Below are 12236 nucleotides of genomic sequence, written 5' to 3'. Positions count from 1 at the left end.
GTTACATTTCGTAGTAACCAGAACTTTTAAGGACATTGATTCTTGGTTCAGTTCTATTTGAATATGATTTTAGTGTTGGTAAGATTAAACCAAGTTAGATCTGAGTAATGTTATATTTTATTACTCTATTGAATTAATTTTATCAAGACTCATTTATGTCGAGGTGGATTTCTGTCAGGTTTGAGTGTTGCTGAGTTTGGAGGAGGTCGTGTTTCATTCTTCTTCACTTTAAGCCATTTCATGTTCTATTCAAGTTTTGTTAAGATCAATTTTTATTCCGTATTAAAGATGTTAACTTTAAGTTCTCTTCAGTGTACCTCTAATTCTATTGATGTGACATTGAATTACTCTGCAATTGATTTTAAGTCCCAAGTTAATTTTGCTTAAATATGTTTGTTCGCATTGCAAGATGTGGTTCTTTCCTTCTAGAGATAAGACAGATCCCACTCAAACAGCTGTGATGAAACACTGATAAACACCTGCTTTTGGATAGAAGAAGATACAGTTTGTTGGGCCCTTGATCCTCTCACAGATTGCACAGGTGTCAGTGCTGCACTGCCTGACAGGATCATTGATTGTGATCTCTTCTGGTTTATCTCCCACAGATAACACAGGAGAGTGGGTGGTTGTTCCACATTATGGCTGTTATCCATTGTAAGCTGTTCAGTGTTTCATTGCTGTGGATACAGGAATGCTGGAAGAATATTGTCTCCAGTTCTTGAGACAGTCACTGCTGATAGATTGGTTCCATCATGTGAATTCACTCATTTTTATAACAGGCATTATTCATAAGACACCATTACCTTATTTATAGCTGGCTTTTCATGAACTTTGACATATCTCTGTGTGACAACCCACAAGACATGGTGTCACTTTGGGCTCTCTCTGTTTTGCTCTCCAGCTGCAGGTGCATCTCTTTGAACAGGCTGTCTGCAGCCGTTCCCTGCACTGCCTGCTCAGCCTTTAGTCCCTTCTCTTGTTCCAGCAGGGTTGCTGTGCCTTCACCCAGGGCTGTCTCATGGTTTTCCTGTGTTTTCAGAGTTCCAGGATGAGATCTCTGGGCTCTGTCAAAAGCCTCATCTGAGCTGAGGTCCTGTGGTCTTTCCCGACCCTTTTGTGCCACATCCTCATGGCACAGGGCTGTGACCTGCTGAGGGCAAGGCTGCTCCTGCTCTGTGGCAATCAGACACAGCCCCAGGTATGCTCACAGGAGCCCTCCAGCTGTTTGCTGTGTTTGGGGCATCTCATAGCTGCTATTATTGAGAGATTTGTTTTTGAGGTATGTGAGGGAGACCCTCCCAATGAGGGTCTGGGCTCTGACCAGGCCCTGGCTCTACCTGGTTGGAAAATTGCCAACAAACCCAGATGCTTTCTGCCTCAAAACTCTATTCAAGTATCTTGGCCTTGGCAATTTGACCCTATACCAACAGAACAGCTGGATCAAAATCAGCTAAACTTAAACCTAAGATGCTGCGAATTGAGGTACACCTCCCTAAAAGCAGAGATTACGCCATTATCGCTGTAGATTAATTACATTGAATGAAATTAAATAGAACAAGAGTAAACGAGCCGAGTTAAGTCAGAACTGACCCAACTCTTGGGTCAGGGGATAAGAGCCAGTTACAGGGATTTAATCGCGTTCGGTCCCGCCGCTGTCCGTCCGGGACCGGTGCTCAGGAATCCGGGATATCCCGGGAATGTCGGGAATCATCTCCCGTCGGGGACAGGGGTGACCGGGCCGTCCCGGGGCCCTGCTCGGTGCTGGAGGCAGCGCGGGCGGCAGGCCCGGGAGCGGGGCCGGGGGATCGCGACCGGGACCGCGCTGGGGCTCGGGGCCGCGCCGGGCACCGGGGCAGCGGCGGCCACTCACGGCTGCACCGGTTTCCGCGCGTATCGCGATATCACCCTCAGCGCCGCCGCCCCGCCGCCGCCATCGCGCCGCTCCTCCCCGTAGGCGGAGCGCTTTGGGCCCCGGCGCGATGGAGGCGCTGCGGCGGCCGGCGCTGCCCGAGGTCGCGGTGCGCTCCCGGCTGTTGGCGGCGGCGGCGGCGGGCCCGGGCGGCGAGGCGCTGCTGCGGCGCTGCGCTGAGCTGGCCCTGGTGCGCTTGGCCCCGTTCCTGGCCGCCTGCGTGTGCCAGCGGCAGCCGTTCCGCCTGCGCTACGTGCCGGGCCGCGGTGAGCCGGGAGCGGGCCGGGAGGCGCGGCGGGAGGAGCTCCCGGAGCCGGGGAGACTGGGAGGGGGACCTGGCGGCCGGGAACCGCGAGAGAGTGAGGGGAAACCTGGAGATTGTGATAGGGGACCCGGCGCCGGGAACTGAGGGCTCCTGAGGGGGACCCGGCGGTCGGGAACCGGGAGCGTGTGAGGGGAAAGTTGGGGGTTGTGGGGGGAACCCGGCGGGCGGAATCGAGGAGCGTCTGAGGGGGAACCGGGAGAGTGTGAGGGGGACTCGGCGGTGTGTGAGCGGAAACCGAGGGGGTGTGAGGGGAACCCGCCGGCCGGAATCGAGGGGCCTCTGAGGGAAAAGCGGGGGGATCGTTTGAAGGGGATCGGGCGGCCGGGAACCGGGAGCTTGTGAGGGGGAACAGGGAGTGTGTGAAGGATACCTGGCGGCCGGGAACCGAAATCTTTTGAGGGTAATACGGCGGCAGGGAACCGGCGGCGTGTGAAAGGGAATTGGGCCGTGTGAGGAGGACCCGGTGACCGGGAACCGAGGGCGTGTGAGGGGGAACCGGGGAGGTGTGAGGAGATCCGGCGGCCGTGTCTGAGGAGTATCTGAGGGGGAACCGGGATCGTGTGAGGGGGATCCGACAGCAGGGAATCGGGAGAGTGTGTGTGGGGACCGGGAGAGTGTGAGGGGCAACCGGCGGCTGAGAACTGGGATCTTTTGAGGAGAGTCCGGCGGCCGGGAACCGGCAGTGTGTGGGGGGAACCCGGCGGCCAGAAACCAGGAGCGCCTGAGGAGGAACAGGGATCGTTTGAGGGGAATCCGGGGGCCGGGAAGCGGGATTGTGGATGGGGGTCCCGGGGACCTGGAGCGTGTGAGGGGTATCAAGCGGGCTCGAACCGGGAGCGTGTGAGGGGGGACCGGGCGGCTTCCCCGACTCTCGGTGTCACAGCACGGGTTAACCCAGTGAGGCATCTGGTGCCGCCTCCCTGCTGCAGCCGGGCCGTCCCCGAGCACAGGACACAAGATTCTGCCAGCAGGGTCTGGGATATCCGCAGTGAGGGAGACTCCGCAGCCCGTGTGGACAATCTGTTCCCGGGCACGGCGTTGCTGAGCCGCCTCTCCTCTCTGTGCCCCGTGCAGGCGAGATCCCGGCGCACTTGGGCGGCCCCGCGGTGTTCGGGGATAACGTGGAGGATGAGTGGTTCATTGTGTAGCTGCTGCGGGAGATGAGCAGGGAGTTGCCGGGGCTGGCAGCCAGGTAAGGCGGGTGCTGCTGAGCTGCTTTAGTGGGAGGGCTGCCAAGGGTCAATGCCTGTGCTCTGAAGGTCCTGTCTTACCATGGCCCATCCTTGGAGGTGTTTCCCCATCCCAGACATGTTGGAAGTGTCCAAGGGCAGGTTGGATGGGGCTTGGAGCAGCCTGGGCTGGTGGAAGGTGTGCCTGCCTGTGGCAAGGCTGTTGGAACCAGGTGTTGATCTTAAAGGTCCCTTCTAACCTTAGACTTTTTATGAGTTTATGAATTTTAAAAAAACCCCAGCAGACATGGATTCAGAAGTGTCCCTGGGGGAAGGGAATGCTCAGGGCTGGAGTGTTGCCGGCTCTGTAAGGACCCCGGTTTTGTCTAGTACAGGTGAAATAATGAGCAGATGCGTTCACCTGGATATGGATGGCTGCTAATGGAATGAATTAAAATGGAAATAATTTATTTGGTCATTAGCAGAAATTTGTTTAATTATTTTGCCCTACTCCAAGATTCTAAAAAGGGCTGGAACACAACACCAAAATGGATTGCAAGTGTGTACCTGGAGTGTCAGGCTCATACTTTCTTATTGTTTGAGGGAGCAGACAGAGTGAGGGGGTTGAGAACGTTTTCTTAGGATCAGGAACCAGCAGAGGTAGCATGTGACACCTGAAATGCTGCTTTTTAATGCCTGTGATGTTCTGAAGCAGTTAGGATATCTTGGTTATCCTGAAGCACTTCTCTAGTTGAAGAGAAACGTGGTGTTATTGTTGTTAAGGAAACAAGATATATTTAATGAAACGTGTTGCAGTTCAAATGGGGATTTTCCAGACTATCAAGGATTTTTCGTAATGTATTTAGAATACTAAAGTTTATATTTGCTTGGGGATTTCAATTTGGAACAAACGTTGTAAAGCCTGAAAAGCAATTTATCAGAAAAATCTTTCTAAGATATATTTTGAATGCAGTCGCAAGCAATGCCTGTAATATGGGTGCCTTCAAAGGCACTCTGGTGACCTGGAGGGAGTTTGCTGGCTGTCCCCAGCCCAGTCCCGCTGCAGGGAGTGTTTGTTTCTGCTCTGGCTGTTGCAGGTGACTTTCACTCGGTGTTTGTATGCACAGCTGGTGCAGCAGCAGTTTGTTCCAGACAGACGCAGTGGATACACCCTGCCCGCCCCAGCTCATCCTCAGTACAGAGCCTGCGAGCTGGGCATGAAGCTGGGAATGATTCCTGGGGCATTTTGGCCTTGGCTCATGCATGTCCAGGGAATGGGTCCTTGTCTGGAGGTTGCCTGCTTGTCCAGAGAAATGTGAGCAAAGTCTGTCCCACCTTGAGAACCTCTTGTTGTTGCATCTTTTGTCTGCAGGCTCATGGCTTTGAAATGTTGTGCTCCAAGAGCAGTAAAGTGGCTCCTGACGCCAAGAGAAATGTGTTAAGGGGTCCCCTGTGGGAGAGATTCCTCAGGAGCTTGAAGGAGAAGGATTATTTCAAGGTCTGTGATTATTTCAGTGTGTGTGGCTTTTCAACATTGCAGGGAAAATACATTTTAACCCTTGAACTGGTGTAAGGAGCTTGAATCCTTATCTCTGTGGGAAATGAATTAATGTGTTTAAAGGGGACATGTGCAGGTTGTTCTCCTTTGAAAGGAATTTATTTTGGAAATTAAAAAGGAAAAAGCAAGATGTGGGGATTGATTCATTCATCTAAAGCAAGGGGAGAAATACACTTGAGTGAAGAAAACCCCTATATGTGATTGTGTGAGGTGTAACTGATTTCACTGGTTTCCATTTCATTTCCACCCCTCTAGAATTCAATATTCTTCAAGATCCATACATAACACCATAGACCTATCTGGGCCCATGCAAGTGTAATTTTTATGTGTGTGTGGGTTTTGTGACTTCTGGGGGTTTTGGTGAGGTTCTGTGGGTTTTTTTTTTTTTAAAGATGCCTTTGACTACTTCTTTGAAGTTAATAAATTGGACATAAATTGACTACCTACTTGAAGGTTATACTATTGGACAACTTTATTGAGATTCTTAGGTTAATATCCTTTAATATGCTTCAAACACAGGAGTGCCCCTTGGCTGTATTGAGTTACAAGTGCCCATGGCCAAGAGTTTTTAGTTGTTCTGGTTCTCTCAGCATTTCTGTGTGACCAACAGTCACCCTTAGGAAGCCTGGAATTGTTTGGGTTCATGGCTGTGACTTGCATTCAATAGGGAGAAATGGAAGGATCAGCCAAGTACATGGAGCTGTTGCACATGGCAGAAGATCACTTCCAGCAATCTGTTGCAGTGCTGGAAAGGTGAGAGCTGCTTGAAATTCATGAGTGTCATATACCCTACAAATCCTGTAAGTGACCTTTGAAATCCTTGTCACAAACACCTGAACCCTTTTCTCCACTGCACATTGAACATGGGAGCTGTGGCCAGGACATACAAGTACTAATTCCTCTGGAATGCTCCACTGGGAGAAGTTCTGGCTTGAGTAACTCTTTTATCTTGGTTTTGTGAAATGCTGAGCTCTTCCAAGTGGATTCCAAGTGGTGACTGCAATGCAATTTTTGCTTGGTTGACTGTAGAAAGTGTAGAAAAGTTTCATTGAAAAGCAGTCCCAGTGAATAATGAATACAGGGTAATCTGTCTCCTTTGCTCAAGGAGCTGGCTGTGGATTTCTCTGGAAGATCAAATCCAAAAGCTAAATCACTACAGAAATATCTGAGGCTTTGCCAGCCCATAATATCTTGATGTTATTTTTTGAGTTTCCAGTCTGTGGTGTTTGGGATCTGGTAATCTTAATATTTACCAAGGCAAATGAAATGTAAAGAAAAAGAGCCATGACCAATGGGTTTGGAGCCATCAGCTGGGAGTTGCAGGGACTGACTGTGTCCTGTTCTGGCCAATGCTCTGGGTAGTGCTCTGGTACTTCCCCCAGATTCATTTCCCTTTTTGATGTGTTTGCACAGAAGGAAAAATGAAGAGTTCAAGTGAAAACCTGAATGCAGAGCATGTGATCCCATTGAATCCATTTCAGTAAATTGAGTTTGGTTTTTCTTCCAGCTGTGATGAAGTGAGCCCAGGTGATGAAATCCTGGCACTACTACAGACAACCCCCATTGATCTGAAGGAATTGGAGAGAGAAGCAGCTTGTCTTCCTGCAGAGGATGGTGAGCTGGATGGGGAATTATTCCTGTTACAGATGGTTATTTGTGGGGGGAGAGGGGCAATGCTGACAGCTGTGAAGGGAGAGCAAATCCAGCCTTCCTCAAGACTAAACACTGGATTGGCTCTCCCAGTTTAGAGTGAGCCTTTCTTCCTCCACTGAGTGGCCAAAGGCTTCCCAGTGACTGAATGGTCTCTCTGAGTTTGAGCTCTGCAAAGCAGAGTTTGTAAGTAGTGACAAGAAATCTGCACTCAGTTCTTCTCAGCCTCTCTGTGCCTTTGCTGTGTGTGAGCCAGGAGCAGCACAAGAGCTGAACTGCAGAACTGAGCTGCAGGATGGTTGCAGCCCTGTCAGTCAGCTGGTTTGGGCCTGTGGGCCAGCAGGCTTGTGCAGAGTAACAGATCTGTGCTGTGTCCTTGCAGATGACAGCTGGCTGGATATGACACCAGGTGCTCTGGATCAGATGCTGAAGGAGACAAGAAATGAGTCCCTTCCTTCCCCAAATGAGGAGGAGCAAAACTATGACTTGGAAACAGTTGCTGAGAGCATGAAGGCTTTTGTGTCCAAAGTGTCCACGCAGGAAGGAGCAGAAATGCCATGGTAGTAGCACCTGGAGTTTGGCTCTGGTGTGGAATGTTGCACTGTGCTGCAGCCCTGTGCTTGGTTCTGTGATGCAGAGAATCAGAGTTTGAAGGTGCTGTGCTGAGCAGGGCCTGAAGCAAAGGCAGAGCAGTGACCCTGTACTTGCTTTAAATCAGCTTGGTGCCACTCTGGCACTGGTGCAGGTTCAAGTGCTGCAAGCTGAGCTGCTCTCTGTCCCTCAGTTGGGTTTTGTGGTCTTCACAATTTTTCTCTTTTTCTGCCAAGAATTCTTCCACTCACTGTTTGATGTCTAATGCACACAGGCTTCAAACTTCTGCGGACTTTTAAATTCAAATGTCCCAACTTCAATCCTGTCTTGAGAGACATCATTATGGCTTGTGCCTGTGTCAGGCTTAGGCAAGCATAGAAGCTTTATTTCTTTAAAAATATTTTTATATTTCAGGTCATCTGATGAATCCCAAGTTACCTTTGATGTGGATTCTTTTACCAAAGCCCTGGACAGAATTTTAGGTGAGATTGCTTCTTTCTTTGAAACAAAAGCCAGCACTGATTTCTTTGCTGTTGTACTGACACCAAATCATGTGCAGGGGCAGACTCGGAGGAGCTGGATTCTGATGATGTGGATGAAGAGGAGGAGTTTGGTTTCTCAGCTGAGGATGATGAAGAGCTGGATGCTGGGAATGGAAGGCAGGAGCAGAAGGTGTCTCCTGAGGAGCTCGTGGGCAGTCTCAAGGCGTACATGGAGGAGATGGACCGTGAGCTGGCACAGAGCAACGTTGGGAAAAGTTTCAGCAGCCACAAGAGAGGGGTGAGTGTGCCTTGGGCTCTGATTTGCAGCAGTAATTTCCAAGCAGGAAATGTGCTGCAAGTGGCCATTCTGAGTAATGGGATTGGAACCTTCCCACGTGCAGGCAAAGTGTGCTGGACCTGCACCATCATACATTTTTTATAAACTGAAACTTACCTAAGCTTGGAATTTGCCCATCTTTTCCAAGGCTTAGTTTTAGTTTGCCCATCTTTTCTCTGTTTTTAGTAGTAGGGCAAGCAGCTGCAGCTTCATTTGTGAGTTCCTGTAGTGTGAGGTTTCTCGGCTGTTTAGGCTTGTAAGGTTTTCTGTGAGCTGATCCCCCCCCGAAAGGGTTGGTGGGGGGTGCCCACGCAGCGAACGCCACTTCTCAGGTTTTCTGTGTTGTTCAGGCTGTTTAGGTGTTCTGGAATTCTCAGGGATGCCCTTTGCTCGGTTTCAGCTGGCATGAACATTTGGTGTCTGAATTCCTGTCTGTCAGGACTCAGGAGTGTACTGGACTTTGTTGGCTGCACAATTGCTGTTTCTTTTCTCCTGTGGTTTGCCCTTTTTTTTTTTCCCCTTAAATCTGCTCATGCAATTTGATAAAGCTTTCTCTTTGTACTCCATGCAGGCAGGTTCTGTTGGAGCAGCCCCATGTGAGAGTGCTGGCCCTGACTGTGGAGCTGAGGCTGCTGAGCTGGCAGCCCTGGATGTGGACATGAACCTGGTGGCAAAGCTGCTCGAGTCCTACAGTGCCCAGGCTGGCCTGGCAGGACCCACCTCGAGCATTTTACAGAGCCTGGGGGTGAATTTACCTGAGAGCACAGAGCTCACTGGCAGCTGAGCAAGGCAGGGAGAGCCTTGGCACCAGACATGGCTGCTGGGGAGATGGAGCACAGACACACGAGCAGGATGGGGGAGAAGAGGCCAAAGGTTTGAATTTGGAGCATTCTGTTCATTCTGTGTCACTTCAGCAGAGTGAATTCACCTGCAAAAGCTTCTGTTTGCACACTGTCTTGGGTGGAAATGAGATTTTCCCAGTGCTAGTACAATTCCAGAAAACTGAAAAATGATGTTGAATGCATGACTCAAATGATGTTTTCTTTTATTACGAAACCTCTCTCCCATTTTACCAATCACTGCTCCAATTTTCCACATTTCTAAAATGTCCTTTTAGCCATTGCTGAGTGGGTTCAATATGTGGGGAGCAGTTCTTGTTCTGAAAATGCTGCTGCCTTCAGGGGCAGGTGGAGAAATAGCACACTGCAGGAAGAGTAATTGGATCAAATGAACAAATATTGACCAGAAGTATTTTTGAATTTTATTTCAATAAAATCAAAAGTACAATGTGATTACTGAATTTTTTGAGGATATGCATAACTTCCTCAGTTCTTGGAGTGAAAGTATTTTTGTAATTGTTCATTTTCTGAATGAATTCCATTATTGCTGAATCTTGAAATACAGCTACTGCTGGCATGATGTGAGCCCAGGCTGAGCAGTTTGGGGTTTTTTCAGTGCAAGTGTGGCTGGAAGGCATGCAGCACGTTGCTTGCATCTGGAATGAAAAATCTATTTTAAATATGACTACTTTAGTTTCAACAAGTTAAATTTGCAATAAAATAGATAGAAATTCTTGCTACACAAACACCAGCAATGCAGTCCTGCTGGGTCCAAATCAGCTTCTTAATTTCTCTTTATTTCATTTTCATTCAGCAATTAATGAGTTGTCCTGCACTGATGTTGTGTAATTCACTTTGTCAGCAGTTCAGGGAGAGCACTGGCAGGTTGGACAGGGATTAGAGATGGACAGCAAGAGCTGGGAAGTGTGAAGAAGGTTCTGCTAAATTTAAACCAATTTGGACTGCTGAGAGGTGAGAGACTCAGACAAATCTGTGGTGGGAAAATGGGGTTAACAGACGTTTTTTAATTGAGACAAGGCTAATGAGCAGTTAGTGGTGGAAAACAGAGGTACTTGAACCTTGGGAAGGGTTGGTGTTTGACCAGGGAAGGTGATTTACTCTGAAAATACATAAAATTCTCTACTGATGAGTAGCTAGATCAAGTTTAGATACTTTAAAGCATAATTAAGTTGAAGAACATGATCACATTGAACTGCTGTGTGGCCTGTGCTATAGAAAAGGTCCAAATAGATGGAGGGGCTCCCTTAGTGCATGAGGAGAACTCCTAAGCTGGGTTCAGAACAAAGCTGCTCTTTTGCAAACACTCCAGCTGCTGTTGCTGCTTGGATAATCTGACTTTTCCATCAGTGGGGCTGGGATTTCTCTGGGGCTCTGCTCATCCCAACTCTTCCCATTTGTTCAGCAGCTTCCCAGGGGAGCCCTGCAAGGCTCTGGGAGTGCTCCCAGGAGAGTTTGCCATGGCAGAAGAAGCATTTCCATGCTGACTCTTCCTCTGCTTTGAGGTAACACACCAGGCATCTCCACTTTTAATTCTGAGAGTGTTTTTAGTGAAGGAAGCCCGATGGAATTAATTAGGGCAGACAAGTGGTGTGTGGTTCCCTTTCAATGGATTTCTGTCCAAGTGTATTCTGGAGTTGTTTAACTGGTTAATTTTCCCTTATTGTCTGTGTTTCACCTGGGGGAATCCCCATTCACCTGCAATGCTGAGGGCATCAATGGAAAGGAACCCTGCCTTGGCCATTATTTCAGGGCTATCAATGGATGGGGAATCCCCATTCTCTTGCTGAAATAGATCAGGGAACACTCGTTGTGATGGGATTTTATAGATTTGAAATGAGAGCAAACCTTCAATTTTCATCATCTTTAAGTTTACATTGGCAAGGAATCTCTATGTGCCTTTTTTTTAGGGTTGAAATTGGTAGAAACCCCCACTGATTCCATTGAGGGATTTATATCGAGGGGCCACAAAGGCTGGATAAAAAGAGGCACAAAAGGGCAGCAAAAAAAAAAAAGGTGGAAAAAAGTTTGGTAGAAAAGGGGTGAAAAAGAAGGTCTCAAAAACAGGTGACAAAAAAGGGCAGAAGAAAAAAATGGAGGGGGAAAAAATGGCAAAAAATTGGGAAAAAAGGCAGCAAAAAACAGGGGGGAAGGGCAGAAAAAAACAGGAAAACAGGCAGCAAAAATGAGGGGTAAGGGGGGAAGAGTTAAAAAATGGAGACTGCAAAATGGTGTAAAGGTGGTATTTAGGAAGCAAGAAAGCTCTAGAAAGGTGAGGAGAAAAGGGTGTGAAGCGTGAGAGGAAAAAGGATGGGAAATATGAGGGGAAAAGAGCAGGAGCCCCAGAGACACCCCCAGAGCTCAGGCCCCCCTCCCCAATGCCACAGACACCCCCAGGTACCCCCAAGAGAGCCCCTGCAAACCCCACAGACCCCTGGGCCTGGGTTCCTGCAGGAACACTGGGGAACAACTGGGCTCCTTGCAGCGGGATGGAAACAACGGCCAGGGCTGGCAATGTGTGCCCACTGTGCTGCCAGGCTGGCAATCAGCTGGGTGGGGCCGTGCCATGGCAGAGGCTCCTGAACAGCTGCCAGGTTTGTGGGCTGCAGCTGGAGCTGAGAAGCAAAGGGATTAGTCCAGGCAGGAGAACATCCCATCGTGGGGCACTGCTGCAAAGTGGGCATGTTTGGAACAGAGCCTCTCCTTCAGCAGGCCAACGCTGCCAGATGGAAATTGCCAAGGGCACGAGGCTGGCAAGTGAAGAGCAGAGCTGCTGTGAAGGGAAAGCTCAGTTCATTCAGAGAGATCACACAGGTCACTTGAGTGCAGGTAGGAAGCAGAAAATGAGAGATTTCCAGTAAAACTTTTGTAGTTTGGTGGAGACGAGGAGTCGTGCTACCCAATGGCTGCAGGGAGGGTGATCCAAATTAGTTCTGAGCAGATTTCCCTTTATTTTTCAATTGGTGAGGGTTGTTAACCTTACCTGCAGTTATAAGGCCAAACAGTTTTGGAATCTATTCTAGTTTAATCTAGCTGTCCTCCATGCTGCATACTCACAGCAGCCATATTGAACTGTCATATGATGTGTGAATTTGCTTGTGTCCCTATCCCAAATGTCATCCTTCCTGGGTTTTCAGCTTCTTTTTAACATGCTAGTAAATCTTCTGTGACCCTCTGCAGTATTTCCATGGGGAAACCCACAGAAGAGCACAAGCTAAAGGATGCCACCTCCAGCTGAGCACAGGGAGCAGTGGGAAAGGATGTTCTATCAGCATTTTCTGTCCCTGTGCTGATACTGTTCTCCCTGGGAGGGAGCTGGGAAATCCCTATTTCTGCTCCTGTGCTCTTCCTGATGTTT

General features: G+C 49.0%; 1 pseudogene; it reads left to right on the top strand.

Moving 5' to 3' along the window:
- Positions 1-1979: 1979 nt before the first annotated feature.
- Positions 1980-9187, top strand: LOC131561386 (protein ecdysoneless homolog; annotated as a pseudogene).
- Positions 9188-12236: the final 3049 nt, after the last annotated feature.

The sequence above is a fragment of the Ammospiza caudacuta genome, chromosome 9 (assembly GCF_027887145.1).
Source record: "Ammospiza caudacuta isolate bAmmCau1 chromosome 9, bAmmCau1.pri, whole genome shotgun sequence".
Classification (NCBI taxonomy): domain Eukaryota; kingdom Metazoa; phylum Chordata; class Aves; order Passeriformes; family Passerellidae; genus Ammospiza; species Ammospiza caudacuta.
This window is presented reverse-complemented; position numbering and strand designations above follow the sequence as displayed.